This window comes from Lissotriton helveticus, chromosome 6 (genome assembly GCF_964261635.1).
Source record: "Lissotriton helveticus chromosome 6, aLisHel1.1, whole genome shotgun sequence".
NCBI lineage: Eukaryota > Metazoa > Chordata > Amphibia > Caudata > Salamandridae > Lissotriton > Lissotriton helveticus.
Genome location: NC_136067.1, coordinates 1,132,162,977 through 1,132,185,404, shown reverse-complemented (window position 1 = coordinate 1,132,185,404; position 22,428 = coordinate 1,132,162,977).

The following is a 22,428-nucleotide window of genomic DNA, read 5'->3' as shown; positions in this document are numbered from 1 at the left end:
TAGACATACTATAGCCCAGGTGAAATTCCAGATCCTTGAAGTGGTTACCCCATCACCGGGTAAATGTCTCACCAAGACTCTTTTGCATAGGGAAATATTTTGGATTCGGAGACTACAGACACAAGATCCCAAAGGGATCAATGACCGAGTGGACCTTACTTGCTTTCTATGAGAACTGCACAATCGTTGCACGCAGAAGGACTGTTGATATTGTATTGTAGAACTGTATTTATGTATTTTTACGATTTTGTTATGTTACTATGTGGAAATGCTGTTTTAGAAAACCATTTGCAATATTTCAAACATGACCCCGCTCATACATATACTTTCCCATTAGAAAATGGCGCCTCCTGGGTTTTGCAGTCATTGACCTTTAAGGCTTGTCCATGGTCCCACGTCTTTTCCGTTTTATCGTTTGGTCCGTCATTTATTTTTATTTTTATTTTCTCAAGAGCCACGTCATTTAACGGCGTCGCGCTATGTCAGGGCAGAAAGATTGGATGTTGGTAACAGCCCGGCTTGGTTGAAGTTCATCGCTGATGATTTCAGGTACTTTTGCACTGGGTTTGCGTAGGACTAATCGCGCAATTATACGAAAGTGTTCCCTCAGTTTTGCCGTTTCATTTTTTCTAGACAGTCGTGTTGAGTCGTAACTGGAAAAGTGATGGCTGATTAGAGTCCATGCGTTACTTTTGGACAAACAGAAAGGTTAGTCCTAGATTATGTCGGTTTGGATCATGGCAATGGTTTAACTGGGTGAAGAGTGTGTTTCTTAGTGCATTGAAAATGGCTCAAAGCGGTGCTCGATTGAATTGATAAAGAACGAGTTTTTTTAAATCGAGTTTCATTCTGTTTCCTTTAGGTCTGGCGTACCAGTTTTTTTTTTTTTTTTTTTCACATGACCATTGACAAATTTGTGTTTGCTACATTCTGACATCACAGTAAAGCCTCATGTGAGTGTGACTTTTTAGGGTTTAAGTTGGCACGTTTATTTCACCTGCACTTGAGTGGGTGCATTCATACTAGTCCTTTTATCATTTTTTCCAGCAAACTGAAACATACAGACCTGATTTACCACGCTCCCAAATTAGACACCTCACAGAACCCCCATTTTTCCGTCATTGGCTTTAGGTGGCACAAGTGAGTCATTTCATATAAAAGGGTCATTTAACCAACTACATGTTTTTGGATGTATTTTTAACGTGTTATCTCAATGTGGCATCATGTATATTTTTATTTTGCACATTTATACTTATGACCATGGTTCATTAGAGTTTTCTTAAACGCATTTCCTATTTCTTGATGAATTTGGTATTGATGTATATTTCTACATGCTAAAAAGTAATCGTGGCACATTGCACAACTGTACGATGTTAGACCAGTATATGAAGCAACAATAAGATTTATGTCTCTTTTCAGGTATTGCCCCCGACGAAGGGCCGCGGGGCCCGAAATGCATTGGACATGACAACTTGTGGCCATAATTATTTGTAAGATGAAATTCATATAGATGTGATTATACCATCAAGACTCAATGAATTTATTCGTTCGACCGATATATGTGTTACATATAAATTTGTGATTATGGATCAATAATACAATTGAATGTGACTGAAATCACAGTTTGTGTTGTTTTCTTTTGAATCTTGAAAGTAAATTGTTTAGTGTAACAATACAGAAACCCAAAGGGGAACAGCCACAGTGCGCAGAGGGCAAGCAGTTATTATTACCCATAATGGTACTGCCGGATCAGTCAGGTTTTGTCCCGGTGCGATCCACAGCTCGCAACCTGCATACGCTGTTTGCGGTCCTGCATCTTCTAGAACCGACCCTGACTGCTGCGGCGGTCCTCTTAGACGCCGAGAAGGCTTTCGATTCCATCTCCTGGTGGTATATGATAGCGCTATTACATCATATGGGGGTCCCCTATATTTACATTAATTGGATTAAATTACTGTATGAAAACCCCGCGGCTCGGGTGAGAGTGAATGGTAGGACATATGAACTGTTCCCAATTCGGCGTGGGACAAGACAGGGCTGTCAGTTATCGCCTATACTTTTCGCAATAGTGCTGGAACCCTTGGCTTGTATATTGCGACATCGTCATGCCAGGGCGCCGTTGCGCTTTCACCAGAGACTGTTAGCAGTTTCCATGTATGCAGATGACATGGTTTTATATGTGCGGGAACTAGCGGTGTACTTGGAGCAGCTTATCAGGGAATATCTAAGATTTGAATGGCACTCCGGTTTGGGGATCAATTGGAATAAATCAGTGGTGTTTTCTTTGACAACATCCACACAGCAATTTGAGTTAGGATTCCCTCTACTGTGGAGCGATGATCCTGTTAAATATTTAGGTGTGTGGATACGCAGGGACCCGCAATGCGTACTTACTGAAAACTATGGCACTGCGATTACCCGGCTTGAGGAACAGGTAGCTCGTTGGATACGTCTGCCACTGAACTTTGCGGACCGGGTAGCCTTGCTTAAAATGGTAGTCTTACCCAAATTTTTATATTTATTCACCACTATACCCATAGTATTGAAGCCCCATTTTTTACCACACTTCGCGGATTGTTGATCACGCTGGTTTGGGGGGGGGGTGTAAAAACCGCGTGTTAAATGGGATGTCCTGACATGCCCTTATGAGATGGGAGGCTTTAGGGTGCCTGACGTGAACTTATATTACTTATGTGCACAAGCGCAGTATGCTTTTTATTGGCAGAGTTCGCCTCCCTACACGCCACATGTAGCGGTTGAAGCTGGGGCAGTGAGGCCAGTACCATTGCAGGCGATGATTGTTAATGGCGCATCAGTTTTTTAAAAAGGCGAAATAGATACAGTGTAATGTACAGGTACAACGCATGCTTGTAGGGAACTTGGGAAACGGGCCGCGAGACTGCCATTTTCATGCACCGCCCATGCCGCTTCTGCACAATGAGGGGATATCAGTGTCTAGTGAACCGGGCTCACTCACAGTATTACATGGGGCAGGGATACATACTGTGGGTGATGTTTACACTGCTGGCAAATTTATTGACCTTCAAACATTTGTGGGTGTGGATGCTAGGCCTGCTATGGCGACGTTCGTATACAGTCGATTGAGAGCTGCATTTGGGCATTGTATCCTGGGTTTCCTGATGAGCCCCCCACTCTGACAGCGTTACAGATAATGTATTCCTCACCCCTTAGAACTAAACTGATTACCAGGCTGATGAGGCGACTGCCGCTTTGGGGCATATGGGAAGATGGAATGAGGTAGTGCCACAGCCGCTCACAGAAGATCAATGGGAGTAATGCTGTAGACTAACAGGTCAATATGTATCTAATGGAAATTTAAGGTTAATTCACTATAAGTATCTTCATCAAATGTATTATACGCCGTTGCAGCTCCATAAATATGGGCTTAGAGCCTCGCCCTACTGTAGACGCTGTGGGGCGGATAGTGCTGCTTTCTGTCACCTGGCCTGGAATTGTCTGAAAGTGTCGGACTTCTGGGGAAAAGTTACGGAAGCTCTGGGGTAAATGGTTGGTGAGCCTGTATCTTGTGATATGACTGTATGCCTCCTGGGAAACGTGTTAAAGCTTAAATCTTCTAATCGGAAGCTGGCTGCAATGGGGCTACTATTGGCGTGACGGAGGGTCTCAATTCACTGGGATGGTAGACCTGCACCCCAGATGCCACAATGGCTTAAAGACGTCGCCTATTGTCATGACCAATTGCTATGTTATGGGGAAGAACTGCCACAATCTTCTAGACCACGGGACATTTGGGGCCCTTTCACTGCATATGTATTGGCACACTCACCAGCTGAATAATGTTTTTATCTACCTCTTCCGACATTGCTGTATGAATTACCATCTCACTGTGCGATACTGGGATATACCTGAATGCCATATTGTTGTCATGCATTGCCGCTATGTATTCTGTCCTATGTACTAAAGAATGCATTTTCGTTCTTGCTGTTCTTAACTGGAAATTTTATAAATAAAGAAAAAAACAATATTTAGCTTGAGAGAGAACAGGTGTTATTTTGTGTACTGTTACGAAATATCAGATGATGCGTATATCTGAACTACTGTTCCAGGGTCCCACGTCTCAACTTTCATTCACCCTTGTTAAAATGTTGAATTGATGATTTACTAAAATGTATCTGAGTTGTCCTAAAAACATAGTAATCCCAATAATGGAGTGCATATCTACACACTAATCTTGCTCCAAGCTGGGATAGAGGCTCTGTATCGTTGCATCATCTCTTTCAATGGTATTGGGAATGGGGATGGGAGAGAGGGTCAGGGGTATAACGGAGGGGGGGTTCTTTTTTTCATTTCTTTTTTTCTCTTTCTTTTCTTCTTTCTCTCCTCTTTACATTTGGTACTTGCATACTTAACTCGCTCAGCAAGATCTCTTTATTAATGATGCTTTTCCCTGCCAGTGGTACAAAATCTGAAGAGCATTCCGTCATGGTCTCCTTAACCACTGTCCTAACAGCACATTTAGGACACTCTTATGCACTAGGTTCTCTGACATATTGTTAGACCTGGCATTTTTTGGTGTGTTGCCCTTGTCTTTTTACTTCTCACCTCCTGATTGTTATGGTACTCTGGGTCTTGTTTTTGGTGGTTTAGGGTTTCTACGCACTTTACTACTGCGGATCAGTACTAAAGTGCAAGTGTTCCTACTGTAAATTGTGTTTACGGATTGGTGTTTCCGTGATTGGCTTATTTGATTTACTCCTAGGTCCCTAGTACAGTGCACTGTGTGTGCCCATGGCATTTTAACCAAATGCTGCTAGTGGGCCTGCAGCACTGATTGTGCCACCCACCCCAGCAGCCTTTCAAAGGGTTCTCAGACCAGCCACTGCAGTGTCTGCATGCAGTTTTCACTGCCATGTCGACCTGGCAAATGTACCCACTTATGAATGTGTGGTTAGTGATGCTTTATCACAACCAAACCGAGCGCACAGCAAAACAATATTTCAACTACTATTCTTGTTTTAGTGTCCAATTACTCCAACTCTAAAAATATAGTTCGACATGAAACTCTTGTTTATTTGAGTGTTCCTTTGACATTATTTTCTTTCCTTTTTTTTGTTTGTAGTGATTTTACACTTGAAAACATTACAATCAATCATTACTGCATATGTTTGCACTATCTCATACATTGTATTACAATTCATACATGTATACTTTGATTTTTACGGTGATTGATGCAGTGGTTGGCCCAATGCATTTCGGGACCGTTGTCCCTTCTTCAGGGGCCTCTGTGGAAAAAATGATGAACAACGTTTTATAATACTACACATCAATCTTATGTTCGTGCTTGTACAGTTATATGTTTACACCACTTCAAGGTTTTGAGTACACCACCTTAAATGCTTAGTGATCGAGTGCGGAATCAAATGCATTCAATATTGTCAAAATTGTCAGCTGCATTCAATATTATCAACATTATAAACTTTATAATCAACGCTGCAAATGCTCAATTTTCTATTTTGATTTATGACATGCTGCATCGATTTACAGTGAGCTTGTGCTCAGTGGGGAACTTCACCTGTTTGAACCAAACCGGGTAAATCTAAGAGCTCAGGGGATGCGTCCTTACGCATGGTATTGCAGCCTGTGAAAGGGGAATGGGCCCCCAGGGGTACTTGGCAAAGCCAATGTCCCCCTGGGGCATTTCGCGCGAGGGGACGACCTCAAGCGATCTGATTGGGTGGCGGGAGGGCATAGGTCCAAAGGAAGGGAGGGGAGGGCGGGCTGACGTCACTCAGAGCGAGTGAGAAGAACGGTGGTGTCGCGTTTGAGGCGGCGCTCGTGAGGCAATTTTCTGTCAGTGCTGACAGGAGATTTGGTGGTGATTTCGACGTGTTTTTTCATCGATTAATTTTAGAATGACGGCGGAGAATATTGCCATAGAGGCAGTGCGAGCATTGGTGGCGGTGTTACGGAGCGACCTGCTGAGGCCCGGCGCTGTGCTCGATACTTCAGTGGCTGTCAAGCGTCCGCGTCGCTTGGCGGCAGAAGGAGTTTCTAGAGCGGTGGCTGCCTGTCAGCCGGTTCAGCATACTCTCCATGAGGATGAAGGTGGAGCGAGGTTGACAACGGCAAGAGCCAGGAGAGCGAGGTCCACGAGCAGAGGAGGTCGGGGTAAGAAGCTGCCACCCCCGCGCTCGTCTTCGGCCCCCAGTGAGTTACAAAGGGGTTGTCATTTAATGAAGGCACCAGCAAGACGTAGGGCGGGTAGGCGCGGCGTCAGCGCTGGTGGTGTATTTGACACGCGCGTGTCTATGATTCAGCTGTCGGAAGGAGTGGCAGACAGGGAATTTGAGGAGCAGATGGCCAGCACGTCTCAGGAGCAGGGCAGTATAGCGCCACGACCCAGTAAGAATGTGTCAGGATTGCAAATGAGGTCAGAAGGGCAGCTGGTGAGCAGCAAGAGAATTGACATAGCACCAGAAGTGGATGCTGACAGGAGGAGTCAGATTTTAGTGAACTACTCCAGTGACAGTGATTCTGAGGAGTATGACCAGTCAGGAGTTGAGGAAGGCGAGGATGTCAGGGGCGGTGCAATATTACTTGAGGAGCAACCCCAGCAGGATGACTTTATGGACTGCCAGAACATTCTTGTCCCTCAGTCTAGAGGCCCCCCACAACAATTTGTGGAGGAGGAGGCTAATGTGGGTTTAACACATGATTGTCAATTTTTACAGGATGAACAGCAGCTGTGGGGTGTTATGTGTACACCTCGTGATAAGCATTTCAGGAGTGGGAGGTGGGGGGAAGTGGGTAGTAGGTGTGGGGGCCGACAGGTGAAGGTTTCTAGTGCGATGTTTCCAGAAGAAAGGCCTCCGCCTGGGCGTCCTGAGGTAGTTTCTAACATGGGGTCTGTGATTCCGCAAGGCCAATGGGTGTGGGTGGAGCACACGGAGTTGCCAATGGCACAAAGGGCTGGTACCTCAGCTTCGAAATTATCGGGTAAGTATGGTAGGGGTCCTCGCTCGAGCGGTGAGTACCTTCAGGATGCTGCTGGTCTGGTACCAGATGAGCAGTTCATTTTCTCTCAGACGGCGCCGCAGATGGTGGTGCTTGGGAGGGGGGCGAGTTCAAGACGTGGATCTGGTGCGGATTTCACAAAAGCGACTGGGTGCTTTTCGCGGAGGCCTGAGTCAGAGTTTCAAAATACACTTCTTAACTTGGCGCCTGGCTCTAGGCCAGGTATGTGTTTTTCTATGTCAGGCAATGAACAACAGTTTGTTAGTAATGTTGATGAAGCTGATAAAGAAAATGATTATTCTGCTAGACGTGGTCTGTCGCATGGTGGGAGGCCAGGGGCTGGGAGGGGTGGGAGTCGTATAACTTCTGCCAGTGTATTTCAGACTTCAGGAGCGGTTCTCTCACCGGCACGTATGACTCCGAGCGGACATCATCTGCGTGATGGTCTGGAGGACTTTCGGCGACGGGCTGCGCAGCTACCAGCAGGTAAGCCAGACTGGTGGGCTGCTTGGACACGGCCGTTGGCTGGGGGTTCAGGTGGGGCGCCTGCGGAGGGTGGTCAAGGGAGGGGGGAGGCGGGGGACGGATTGGGGTCAAAACAAGGTGAAAGTGTGAAAGCAGTGGCAGGGCTTGGGGGGAGGTCGGGGACTGACAGTCCATGTTCATCGGTTACTAGTTTAGACCAGAATGAGGTGAATACAGTGAGAGGTACGAAACTGCCTTTTATGGGGGTGTCCATGCCATTAGGAATACATTTGTCAAATAGAACTAGGCAGCGGATTTGGGACCATGAGTATGTGGATGTGTTCAGGCTCCTTCATAGGGAAGTGCAAGCTAAGGAAGGTTCTAAGGAGGAGGAGGTTGAATTGTCCCGCCGTCCACAAGTCCCAAAAACAATAGAGAACTGGACAGCAGCCTTTTTGATCTATGCCAGTGTCTATTGTGAACGCTACCCAGAGAGGGCAGTTTCGCTTTTTAAGTATGTAGATGTCATTAGGAGGGCTCATTTGCAAGCAGGGGGTTATGCGTGGCTGAACTACGATGAAGAGTTTCGGGCGAGAATGAGTTTATTCCACGATAAGCCATGGGGTGAGGTTGATCAGGAGCTGTGGTTACAGTGGATGTCGGGTCACTCTGCTGCTAACACGATACATACAGCAAGTGGGTTGCCGATTCCTTACCGGCCCTTTTCTCAGCGTCCTGCCACACAGGGGGCGGGTGAAGTTGGACGGGGTCAGTTGCCCACAACTGGAGCATGTTGGAGCTTTAACCGAGGTTCCTGTGTGCGCCAGTATTGTAAATTTAAGCATGAATGCTCCCAATGCGGGGGCAGGCATGCTGTCTTTCAGTGCTTTCCCAACCAATACCCGGGAGAGCATGTCCGGGGGCAGAGGGGAGGGAGAGGATCTGTACCACCTCTTATGCCAAAGGGCGCCTACTCCAATTAAGTTACAGGCCATGTTGAGCGCATTGGAGGTGTATCCTGATGTGGGAGGAGCGGCTAAGTTGTTTTGGGGTTTTCGACTAGGATTTCGGATTGGTTACCAAGGGCCCAGGGTTTCACGCTGGGCTGATAACTTAAAGTCAGCAAAGGAGATGGCGTCAGTGGTAAGGGCGAAATTGCAAAAGGAAGTGGATTTGGGCAGAGTGGTTGGCCCTTTTGAATGTTGCCCCTTGCCAAACCTCATTGTATCGCCACTTGGTGTCATCCCAAAGAAGGCAAAGGGTGAGTTTCGGCTGATACACCACCTGTCTTGGCCGGAAGGGCATTCAGTCAATGACTTCATTTCTACTTATGATTCAGCAGTGACTTATGCGTCCGTGGACGACGCTTTGGAATTGGTGCGCAAGGCAGGGACGGGAGCTGAACTGGCTAAATGTGACATACAGGCTGCTTTTCGCCTGTTACCTATTCACCCGGCTGACTTTGGCTTGCTAGGCATGTACTTTGAAGGAGAATTTTATGTGGATCGGGTATTACCCATGGGCTGTGCTATCTCTTGCTCACTTTTCGAAACTTTTAGTACATTCGTGGAGTGGTGTGTGGTCCAGCGGTCAAATCATGTGGCTGTATGCCATTACCTGGATGATTTTTTGTTTGTGGGCAAAGCAGGGACGGAGCAATGTGCTAAAGTTTTGGCCTGCTTTCAGGACATGGCGGAAGAGTTTGGTGTGCCCTTGGCGGAGGACAAAACAGAAGGTCCAACGAACAGTTTGACGTTTTTAGGCATAGAAATAGACTCTAAAGAGATGGTGGCCCGTTTGCCCGAGCAGAAAGTGCAAGAGATCAGGTCTTTTTTGCAGGAAATTTTGAGTGCTAAACGGGTGCAGCTGAAGCAAGTCCAGAGGCTTTTGGGCTATTTGAATTTTGCTTGTCGAGTTGTCAGGGCAGGCAGGACTTTTTGCAGGCGGCTGGGCTTTGCTATGGCTGGAGCGTGCTTGCCGCACCATCACATACGGATGACAGCAAAAATTAAGGAGGATTTGAACATTTGGTTGCGATTTTTGGATGAGTTCAATGGAGTGTCCATCAATTTTGTGTCGGAAGACACGGTCTGGCCAGTACAGATCTTCTCTGATGCGGCTGGGGCTTTAGGTTTCGGCTTATTTTGGGATGGACGGTGGTGCGCGGAGCGGTGGCCAGCTCAGTGGTTACATCAGGGTCGCAGCATTGCTTTCTTAGAATTTTTTCCCTTGTTGGTGGCGCTGCAGATTTGGGGTGAAGAGTTCAGAGACCGCCGTGTGTTGTTCCATATCGATAACATGGCGGTGGTTTATCTGGTGAATGGACAACGGGCAAAGGACCAAAAAGTATTGAAGTTGTTGCGGGCTTACATGTTGCGGGTTCTACAGCTGAATATTGTATTTAAAGCGCAACACATCCCTGGTGTCAACAATTCAATTGCCGACGCTTTGTCTCGTTGTCAGTGGCAGAGGTTTCGGGAGTTGGCACCGGGAGCAGACCATTGCAAGACAACGATTCCGCCGAACATATGGGACCTGGGGAACTGAGAATGGCTGAGTTGGTCGAGCAATCCTTATCAGAATCCACACGACGCAGCTATCAGTTGGCATGGTCTGTTTTTTTGGGTTATACAGCTCAACACGGCAAGGGGGGTACAGCGGTGAGGGATGAAAAGTTTATGTTGGGTTTTGTGCTGAGTTTAATAGACAAAGGTTTGTCACCATCCACCATTTTAGGCAAGTTAGCTGGCATTTCCTTTTATAGCCAATTGGAGTTGGGGTGTGAGGTTCAGAAGGGTTTTCGTTTACAGAAAATGTTGAAGGGTTTTGGGAGGTTATTTGGTCAAGCAACACGGTTGAGGGACCCTATTACTTTCGAATTATTGCAGAAATTGTTGGGTGTGTTGCCTGCCTGCTGTTATGACAAGTGGGAATGTTATAGGTTCCAGTTATGTATGATATGGTTGTTTTTCGGTGCCTTTCGGATATCAGAATTACTGGGATTACGAAATCAGGGTGGGATACGTTCGTCTGATATTTTGCTGCTGGATAATGACGTACTACAGATCACATTGAGACGCTCAAAGACGGATCAGGCAGGTAAAGGGTTGTTGGTGCGACTTGGTAGGAGCGGGGTGAAGGGTTGCTGCCCAGTGGGGGAATGGGAAGCATTTCTGGGTTCAAGGGTCTTTCGGGAGGGTGATATATTCTGCCATGAAAATAAAATGCATTTAACTTGTTTCCAATTCTTAGCAGTGTTACGGAAGGCATTAACGTTGGTGGGGGAAAATCCACACTGTTTTGGGACACATTCATTCAGAATAGGTGCGGCTACTGAAGCTGCGAGGTTGGGTTGGGGGACAGAGGAGTTACAACGTATTGGCCGATGGAAATCCAATTGTTGTTATAAATATGTTAGGTTTAAAAAAAAAAAAAAAAACGCACACCAATGTTATACCCTTTATATGGCCAGTTAGTTAATGTTGCTTTTCCATCACAGGTCGAGTGGCGGATTTTCCTCGGAAAAAGAGGACGTGGATTGTCGGCCATTCCATAGTGAAGTGGGCGGCGAACTTTGCCGAACAACAGCTATGTGGTAGAGGTTTGGGACTGTATGGTAATGACCATGAGGTGATTTGGAGGGGTTTAGGAGGGATGAAATGGGGGGAGTTGTTTTCGGTCTTAAACAAAATGGAGGAAGTGTGGGGCATTCCAGACTTGTTGATCTTGCATTTAGGGGAAAATGACTTGGTGGAGTGTTCAGGGCTGTCTTTAATCAAGCAGATGAAGCTGGATTTGGCTGTAATCAAGGACAGATGGGAAGGGACCAGGGTAGTGTGGACCGAATTTCTTTACAGGAGCCAATGGAAGGGAGCCAGAGTTCATACAGCCGTTGAGAGGGCCCGCAAAAAGGTTAATAAAGCACTGAAGTCATACTGCGTGGCAATGGGCATTACGGTCATTGCACACGAGCATTTTAACGGTGACATGCTGCATTTGTTACGAAGCGATGGGGTTCATTTGTCACAAATGGGTCAGTCCTATTATTTAATGGAACTGAGAGATACTTTGGCAAACCTTTGGTGTGTAGACTTGTGGTGCTCCAAACCAACGAAATGAGATACATATGAGCAGTTTTTTCCTTCACAGTTATTCTGCACTGACTTGAGCAGTCTGTTTCTCTATTTGGGAGGGTTTGTTGGGTGGGGCAGGAAAACTCAAGGGTTTTCCTGGGTGGCGTGTGTGATGGGGATTGGATAATCTAGAGCGGATTCATCCTTTCTCTAAGGGGGAGGGCTTGGGAGGGTAGGTGGGGAAGAGATGGAAAGAAGAAGGAAAACACAAGGATGGTATTAAAACAAGTTATGGTTATTGGGAAAAAGAAAGAATTGGAAAACGTTATGGTTTATATGAAAAACGGTTTGGAGAAGAAATAAAGATAAGTTTGGTTAGAAAAGTTATGTTGCGGGTCTGTCTCTGGCTGTCCTGTAATAAAGGTGACCTTTTATACTATATTCAGAGTTGTGTGAGAGTCCTTATTTGCGCGATGGGCCCCCAGGGGTACTTGGCAAAGCCAATGTCCCCCTGGGGCATTTCGCGCGAGGGGACGACCTCAAGCGATCTGATTGGGTGGCGGGAGGGCATAGGTCCAAAGGAAGGGAGGGGAGGGCGGGCTGACGTCACTCAGAGCGAGTGAGAAGAACGGTGGTGTCGCGTTTGACCCACCCACCCACCCTGGTTGCAAAATCAAAGGTGAGGTGTTGTTTGTCGATTGTCAAGTTGTTATGTTGTTAAAAAAAACAAAAAAAAAAAACAGAATATGCAAGCATGTATACCTCTTGATACATGTCGAAATGTCAAGATGTCACCTCAGGACTACTCAGGCAGACTCTTTTGTTGTCTCTGTTGGCGTGTGTGATGGGGATTGGATAATCTAGAGCGGATTCATCCTTTCTCTAAGGGGGAGGGCTTGGGAGGGTAGGTGGGGAAGAGATGGAAAGAAGAAGGAAAACACAAGGATGGTATTAAAACAAGTTATGGTTATTGGGAAAAAGAAAGAATTGGAAAACGTTATGGTTTATATGAAAAAAGGTTTGGAGAAGAAATAAAGATAAGTTTGGTTAGAAAAGTTATGTTGCGGGTCTGTCTCTGGCTGTCCTGTAATAAAGGTGACCTTTTATACTATATTCAGAGTTGTGTGAGAGTCCTTATTTGCGCGATGTGTAGCGGGAACCTCACTATGACATAAAACGGTGTAAACACGATAATGTGTTCAAAAATTCACTAGGTGTTCCTTGACAGTTCCGCTCGTTTTTCGTAACGTCTGGGTGATTGCCACTTTCGTACCTATAAAATGAAAGTTAGGAGGCTCTTTGAGAAACTGTCGGAAAGACGCCATAATACATCATGCAGTGCCATACGAAATGCGAATATAAATGCCGATAGAAATACCTTGAATGAGGTGTTCGTTCGTGATCTAAACCAAAGTGAGATAAAAAAGAATTACTCAAAAAGAAACCTAAAATAGACTGGACCTATTGTCGCTGGTACTTGCGAGTGGAAACGCTCACCTTTTGACCAAGCGAACGAGCATATCATACACCGCGTTTCACTGCTGTTCAAATTCCGGGTTTACGCTTACGGAAGACCTGAGTTCTCGGGAGTTTTTAAGGCTTAGAGTGAAGCGAAAAGCTGAAGGGTGGTGGCTAAAGATGGAAAGAATAATGCATCGCCCATTTTGGAATATCTGGTTTTCTTGTGTTTATAAAGGAATTAAGAAGCTACGTACTGGGATTATAACGTATTCACTATGAAAAAGATTAGAGAAATTAGACGAATTAAAGAAACTGATAATGAACACCTTCATATTAAAAGCAACCGCAAAAAGATCGCATATTGTAAAAGAACCAATATAATTGGACGAATGAATATGTGTGTATGGGTAAAGGTTAACCAAGATATAACCATGCAGTTAAGATGTATATTTATCCACCGGGAACCGCGATAAGGTGCTTTGAAATGAAAATGCCAAGGGTGTTGTGTTTCAATATTTCAACTTCCCTGTATTTCATGGTGCATATATGGTGTGTTATTTTGATCATGTTTAGTTCGAAGGTACCTACATAGACATCACAATTGTACCTAAAAGCTGTCATAGGTTCACAACTGGTGTAATTCATCCCCTCATTATTAGATTTACAAAAAAAAGCCTAGATCTAGTTTGTCTTTAAACCTAAGGGTTCCATTGTTTGGAATTTTTTGATTAACATAACTTCCCGTTGGGATAAGAGCTTGCGACTGTCTGTCCCTTCTCTTGTTTCAACCTTTTCAATTGCCATGAACCGGACTTGGGATATGTTGTGTTTTTGCTTGATCCAATGGGCCGCCAGATTGGATTTGATATTTCGGTTGCGAATCATGCTTTTATGTTCTCCTATTCTTACTTTCAGTTTTCTTTCTGTTTTCCCTATGTACATGAGTCCGCATGGACATTTTATACACTATATCACAAAGCTGGAATTGCAATCAGCTGTGAATTTCAATGAAAATTTGTCTCCAGTTCTAGGGTGGGTCACAAAGTTCTGTTGCATTACATTGTTGCAGTGAATGCAGTTGTTGCATTTCCTCATTCCTTTATGCTGAAGGTTATCACTCAATATCTTTTGTTTTAGTAGTTCTTGTAGATTGCGGCTCCGTGTGTAAGCAAAAATGGGTTTAGTTTGAAAAATGTTATTGAAATCTTCATCATTTTGGAGTAGTTCCCATCTTTTTAGGTCTCGCCTGTCGATGCGCATGCGCATCGAGCTTGCGAGCCTATTGCGGCTTAAACAACTTTTAACTGAGAAGCAAGGAATCGTGGCGATTCCTTGCAGTGCCCGTGACTTTTAAGCTCAATGCGCATGTGCATTGAGCTTAAAAGCGCGTGCACAGCCGCAATCGCCGTCAGCCGCATTCCTCCGACACCTTTTGAAGTGAAGCTTAGCTTCACTTCAAAGGCCCGGCTTCTTAACACCCACATGCCGCTCTCCCCGCTCCGCCCCCTCCCCTGCCCGCCTTGTGCATTTCTCCCGACTGACTGTCTGCTCTCTGTAAGCCCGGCTTCTTAACACCCACATGCCGCTCTCCCCGCTCCGCCCCCTCCCCTGCCCGCCGTGTGCATTTCTCCTCCACCCCCTCCCCACAGCAATGCCCTCCGTCTTGTGTTCTCATTCCCGCCACCCTTTTAAATTCAACTGCTTTCAATCCAACAGAAAGCTTTTACCAACGCAGCACTGTAATCCCGTTCAGAGGCCTTACATGTCATCACGTGATTGAGTAATTTCATTCGATGCATTGAAAGGAATTCTGAGGACATTGTAAACCTCAGCTCGGTTTTATTTTATTTTAACTTCAAGAATGCTTTCTGCCGTAGCTGTTTGTTTATAGGACACTTTTGGTGAATCTTATAAACATCCTCTGCCTCTGCCTTTCCTTTGTTGTCACGCCTCTCACAACAGCCCCTGACCCTCCCACTCCCCCACCACAGAGCGTGTCTCAAGTCCGCACTTTCACGGCCGTGTCTCTTTCACGGCCAATGCTTGTCTTGACATTTTTCGTAGAACATTGAAATATTGCTGTTGGACATTTTTAATTAAAGCATGTGTAAAAATGATAGCAAGACATCTGCATTCATGTAATTTAACCTTAAAAAGCATGGGTCGGCAGGGCCTTGGAAAACGTGCATTATGTGCTCGCTGCATAATATACCGAAAATGGACACATCTACAGATAAATAGACATAAACATACAAGGAGCGTGTCTCTCGGCCGCACTTTCACTTTTACGGCCGTGTCTCTTTCACGGCCAATGCTTTTCTTGACATTTTTCGTAGAACATTGAAATATTGCTGCGACACATTTTCAGCAGAAATGATGGTACACTGCAAGGATCTTATTTCAAAAGACAGCCAGGAGCATGTGATGTGGAGAGAATATCAATTCATATATTTTTAAAGTTTGCATCTAAGCGTCATTTAACTGGCATTTTAAGTTTCCTCTTTGTTTATGACAAGAACGGGTTGGAAGTCTGTCTTTGGGAAATCCTCGCTAATGGCAAATTCAGAAATTCAGTTCCTGCAAATATGCAGCCAGCTTCTGTTCACTATCCCACTTCTCATTTTAACACATAATTTTATTTTCTGCAAAAACATATGACAGTATACATTTAATTTCTTCAAAAACGTGTTTAATAACTTTCATTTTTTTATTACAAGTGCACTCGCTCTACACCGCGCCCGTGTGATCTCTCCAGCTGGTGCACAGCAGTGCATTCAAGCCGCTTTCAAGTCATGCAAACATGGGTGGGCCCTGGCGGGAGAAAGTGTGAAGGACGAAATATAACCCTAGCCCTTTCTGCTGAGTCACAACACACTGCTGGAACAGTTGGCAGCATTACCTATCTCTGCTCCTCCACCCTCTCGCTCCGCCCTGAGCAAACCGCGTCCACCATCTGCGAGATGAAGGAGTGTTGCACCCTGCTAGTGTGAAAGCTCCCGAATGCCCTGGTAATTGCTGACTGTTGCTGCTCCTGCACTGTCGCCGTGTACACTGTCACAACAGACGATAACAGTTTATTTCAGGAAGTGCTCACGCATTCACCACCTTTGAACAGCTCAACCCACAACAGACTCACTTTAGATTATGATTGTGATACAACATGGTAGAGTTCTATGCCAGGCTTCACCTCCGGGACAGTTTGTGTGCTCCTCTGCAATTCTGGTTTTGGTCTTTCCTCGCCATCTGCTGCTTGCCCATTCACATCCCTGCCCCCCCCTTCTCTATGTTACTCTTCCAACCAAATGCTTTTTTCCACCATTTGCTTACATCCTGAACACCCATCCCCTCCATCGCTGCTTCCTCTGAGCCTCTTCCCACTGCAAACAAAACAAGCATTGGCATAGCCCACCAGGTCTCGCTTTTGGGACCTTCTAAGTCATTTCTGATGGAGAGAGAGTCATTTTGTTAGACCCCCCACTCTATTCTTTCTCACCCTTTCTCTCTCTTGCTCCTTCTCCCACTCCCATTCCCTCTTCCCCCCTCCTTCCCTCACTCTCTCGCTCTCTTCCTTCTCTCTCTTTCTTTCTCCCCCTCTCTCCTCCCTCCCTCCCCTCTCTCTCTCTTTCTCTCCCTCCTTCTTACCTCCCCTCTCTCCACCCTCTCTTGCCCCTTCCTTCTCTCTCTCTTGCTCCCTCTCCCCTTCCCTCTTCCCTCCCTCCATCTCTCGGCCCTTCTTTCTCTCTCTCCCTCTTCCCTCCCTCTCCTCTCTCTCTCTCTCTCCCCTTCCTTCTCTCTCTCACCCTCTTGCCTCCCATCCCTACCTCACTCTCCCTCCCCCTTCCTTCTCTTTCTCTCTCCCTCACCCTTCTCCTTTCCTTCTCTCTGTCTCTCGTATATTCAGTGCTTTTCAAGTACATTTGCAAAATATACTTTTGTGACCTCTGTCACATGAAACTAGGGTGATTCTTCTCTTGTAGTTGCTTTCTTGATCTAACATGGTTGTTTTCTGCAGTGAGAAGATAAGAGCGCACGTTCCCCGAATGTCTGAGCTGGGTTCCGGGTCTTCCCGGCTGTGATTGGTTGTAAGGTGGAACACAAACAGAGGCAGAAGTTACACAGTGATGTTTCCCATATGCCGTTAAATGAGAAGGGGATGTTGATGAATAAACACGTTACAAATCTGCCCCACTCCACGCAAATATTCGACAAACACATCGTTTAAATACGTAGGGTGAACTTGGGGAGATACTAAAACAAGCACTGGCGTTGCCAATAGCTTTCGCATTTGGAAAGTTGGAGATATTGGTTTTGTAAATGACATTTTATATTTATATATTGTTATTGACAATGCCAATAACGATATATAAATATAAAATGTCATTTACAAAACCAATAGCTCCAACGTTCCTACTGCGAGACCTATTGGCAACGCCAGTGCTTGTTTAAATGATCTTCTTGATGTTGATGGCTTTGGTGGAGAACTTTGATACGAAAACGTTACGTGCTGTGGTTGTGGATTTAATTTTGTTTCTCAGAAGTGTTTCACGATTGATGGTTTTAACTCGTACTGCTGCTTTTTCAATACATGTCGCTGGATAACCTCTGTCTTTGAATCTTTTCTTTGATCGTTCTAGATCTTCCTCATGGGCCTCCGTGGTAGAACAAATCCTTTTACTTCTTAACATCTGCGAAAACTGTAGATTTTCTATTAATTGAGGTGAATGAAAACTTTGATATAGCAGCGTATTGTTGCGATCCGTGGTTTTGACAAACGTTTGGGTTTGGATTTTGGTTTCCTTCTTTGTGATTTTCACGTCCAGAAACGATATTTCCTCACTGTTTATGAGAGATGTGAGTTTAATTCTTGGATTCTTTTCATTCAATTCTGTGATGTTGTGTTACAGTGTGTTTCGAGAACCTTTCCAGATAAGGAAAATATCATCTATAAATCGTCTATACATAATAAAATCTTTGTACCACTTCTCATTGGACAAGATATGTTGTTCCTCAAACTGCGCCATAAATATGTTGGCGTATGTTGGAGCTCCTCCAAATCCCATGCTTGTCCCACTGATTTGCAGGTAAAACTCTTCTTCAAATTTGAAATAGCTGTGTTGTAAACAGAATGTTAGTAGTTCTAGTAACAAGGCTTTGTTAGCTCCAATATTTTCTAGTTGTAATAGAGCCCATTCTGTTGCTTCAATACCTTCCTTTAAGGGGATTGTCGTATATAGGGCAGTAACATCAATAGTGCACATAATCCATTGTTGGTTCCCATCCGTGTCAAGCGAGTTCATGTGATTCAAAAAATCTGTGGTGTCTTTGATGTTTGTTTTCCATTGATTGACAAATTTTTGTAGAAACAGATCTATATACTTTCCCAGTGGTTCAAACAGCGATCCTACTCCAGAGACAATGGGTCTGAAGGGGGGGTCGTATAGATGTTTATGTACCTTGGGTAACATGTATAGATGTGGTCGCTTGGGGTTCTGTTTCGTCAAATATTGTTGAGTTTTACTGGATATCCAATCCATTGTCCGTGCATGTTGCAAGATGTTTTCAAGGGTTGTAGTAATTTCTTGTGTTGGATCTTTCTCCAACAGTATGTATGTGGATTCATCGGCAAGATGTTCTTTCACTTTCTTAATATAATGGGCAGTGTCCATTATGATAAGGGCTCCCCCTTTATCAGCTCGTTGAAACGTTAAATCCTTTTTGTTCTATAGTTGTTGCAATATTTTTCTTTCTTGTTTGGAAAAGTTGGATCTCTTTTTATTTGAAAAGTCTAATTTTTGTATATCTTGCAAAACTAATGTTTCAAATAAATCAATGGTTTTGTGAGATGTGGGGGCGATGTATGTGCTTTTGGGTTTGAACTCCACATATTCTTTCGGTTCTGGTGGATTGATGTTCAGAACTGTGTTAGCAAAAAAATGTCTCAATCTGATGTTTCTCATGAATTTATAAACGGCTATTTCCGTTTCTGGCAAATTAGAATGGTATGTTGGGACAAAAGATGTTCCTTTGTTTAAAACTTTCATTTGTTGGTTGGTGAGTTGTGTAGATGAGATGTTAATTACTATGTTCTCTGACTCCGTAGGTTGGGTTTGTTCTTTTCTTTTGGCTTTTCCCCTCCTGATCAAGTAGATTAATTTGAGTCTAACTTCACACCAAGAAGGGAACGAAGGAAACTAGCAAGGAGTGCCATTGGCCACATTTCACTTTTTTCATTAAATGTACCCACTTGCCAGCCCCAAACTTTCCCTTGTCTTACATGTAAGACACCCCTTGGGTAGACCCAAGGTACCCCCATGGGCAAGGTGCAGTGTATGTTCAAGGTAGGACATGTTCTGGTTTGTGACATGTCCTGATAGTGAAATACTGCCAATTTCTTTTTCACTATTGAAAGACTACCTGTGCCATTGGCTATCATGGGAGTTGCTTTGTAACATCTTACAAGCATAACTTTCCATTGGGACAAGAGGAAGAAACAACGTTTAGACTTCCTTACTCAAAATGTAAAAGTACATATTTTAGTGAAGATGATTTTTATGTTGTGTGTTTGAAAATGCCACTTTTAGAAAGTGGGCATTTTCTCGCCTTACCGTCCTGTGTGCCTCATACCTAGCTGGTTTCACTGCTGTCCCTCGTGGGGTTGTATGTGGAGTCCCCCAAGGTTCCTCACTTTCTCCCCTTTTGTTTAATTTATACATCTACCCCCTTATTTTTTTGTTACAGCAGCTGGAGGTCACGGTGTTTAACTACGCCGATGACCTCCAGCTTATCTTTAACCTTTCCCATTCTTCCTCCTCATCCCTGAACGTCCAATCCATCATGTTGTTCATTCAGGATTGGATGAACTGCAACCACCTCAAACTCAATCCGGACAAAACGGAACTAGTCCTAACCGGAGGTGGTTGCAGTCCCTGGTCTTCCTCTCACTGGCCTCCCTCACTTGGTGTCCCTCCGATTCCGGTTCCTACGGTCAAAACCCTTGGTATTTTTCTGAACTCCTCACTTTCTGTTCACTCCCAGGTCAACTCAGTTGTTTCTTCCAGTTTTTTTTCCCTTAGAACCATTAGGAAGATCTCTCGCTTCTTCTCTCTGCCCGCTCTAAAGATCATAGTGATGGCTATGGTGCTTTCGCGCCTTGATTACGGCAACATCATCTACAACGGCGCCCCAGCCTATGCCATTCGCCGTCTGCAGCTAGTGCAGAATCAGGCTGCCCGCCTGATTCATGGCCTGCCTAAATTCCATCGCGTCACTCCTTTATTGCAGGCCCTGCACTGGCTGCCGGTGAAAGAACGAGCCTTGTTTAAGCTTGGCTGCACCACCTTTCAGGCCAGAATGGGCACCGCTCCGGAGTTCATCTGCTCCGCCATTATGCCCTACACGCCGGGCAGAGAGCTTCGTTCCTCTCATCAGGCCTTGTTAACCATCCCTCGTTTCAGAAAGAAAAAGGCAGGCGGAACAAAATTCGCAGTTCTCGCTCCTGCGTTCTGGAACTCCCTCCCGACGGAACTCCGCGGGACACCCTCCTACACTGAGTTCCGGAAAGGTCTAAAAACCCTGCTCTTTTCTCGAGCTTACAATGCATAGTCTTCCCTCTGCTCCTGTTGGCCCTCCTACTATTCAAAAGCGCCAAGAAACCGCGTGGTAAAAGTGCGCTATAGAAATATTTTAAAATTCAAATTCAAATTTGTGTATTCACTGTCTGGGTTCAGAGTGACAGGAGCAGGGATGTGCATTTACACTAGACAGACACAAGGGGGGGGTTCGGTGTGCCCTGCCTTTCCTGGGTGACTCATAGCCAGGCAGAATAGACCTGGCTGCATTTAGATTAATGGGAGGGGTTGTCACTTGCACCTGAATGGAATGTGGCTGCCTTTCACAATGCGGTCTCCACCCCCTGTATTGAACCTGGCTTCAGCAGAACAGAACTGGTGTACTTGTGCCAGGAAAACTTTGTTTGTGCCATCACCACAGAACTTCAAAGGGAAATGTGGTATAAATATTGGGTATTCAGACCACAGGATTTTCGAACTCTTTGGGATCAAGAAGCCTGCAAAGAAGAAGAGTCGGAGAAGCTGTGAGGACGAACTACCACTTTGCTGTGTTCTCTGCTGTGTTACAGTGGCTGCTTCTGTCTTGGGCAGTGAAAGGACTGAACTTTCTACACCTTCTTCTGCTGACTATCTCCAAGGGCTTGAAGTAGAGCTTGGCCCCTGTTCAAGTAGTCTCAGGAACAGCAAAGACTTTTCTTGCCTCTGGGTACTGCCTCTGGGACCAGGTGTCCCAGTTGCTACAGAGGGAACCCACAATCTGACGCCTTTACCAAGACCGCCGGCGGTACTGTGACCAGAAGGCACCACAGAGGGCACTGCCGCACTTCGCACCGCAACCCTGGTCTCACCAACGATGACGTCCCCTGCTGCCACCAAGCAGCAGCTTGCACCGTGACCTGTAGGCACCGCTTCACTTCACTCCGCCGCCCCGGTCTCACAGACAATGACGCTGACAGCTGACATCACCGCCACTATCAGCACTGTGATTTTGGGGCTCCCCTTGTAAGTTACATGAAGCACTGACTCGTCCTACGCCGCAGCCTCAGCATACCAACGCCAACCTCATCGACCACGGATCCTCGACGGACGTCGTTGCTTTCACTGTGACCATCGGCACCACCCCACTTTGCACAGCAGTCCCGGTCTCACCGTCGCTGCTGGATGACTGCCACGGAGCCGCAGCGTGCCCCGCGATCTGAGGGCACCGCACGCTGCACCACTTCGCTACACACCGCAGCCTCGACCCCCGCTGCAGCTGGCCCGCACTGCCACAGTCGGCCTGAAGAAAAGGTACTGTTTAAGGATTTTCCAATACCACAGCCGGGCAGCACCGCATCAGTCAGCAGGAACCGTGGCATTTGTTGATCCACACGCCACCGTGGTAGCCCCGATGGAGCTATCCACTTCAGAGACCCCCATTTCTAACACATATTATCACTCACATGAAACTTATGGCTAACCCGATAATCATAGAAAACTTTAACATAGTCTCCCCGAATGTCAAAGGACTGAATCATCTAGTAAAGAGACGTAAGATAATAGACTACCTCTATAAATCTAAAGGTGATAGTTTCCTCTTACAGGAAATGAGAATCATTGACAAAGAAGCATCCTCGCTCAAAAGCAACTGGATATCTGAAGTCCATTGCTCACCCACAATACACAGAAAACATGCATGATCACACTAATTTCCAAGCGATCCAACATTAAACTTGATTTGTGCTTCATGGATGAGATGGTAAATGGCTTACACCTAGCTTACAAAAAGGAGACTCTCTGTTCCACGTACTAAACATCTATGGTCCTAACAATGATGACAAATCCTTTTGAAAAAAAATCAGTGATACTCTAGTACTGAGTGAGGA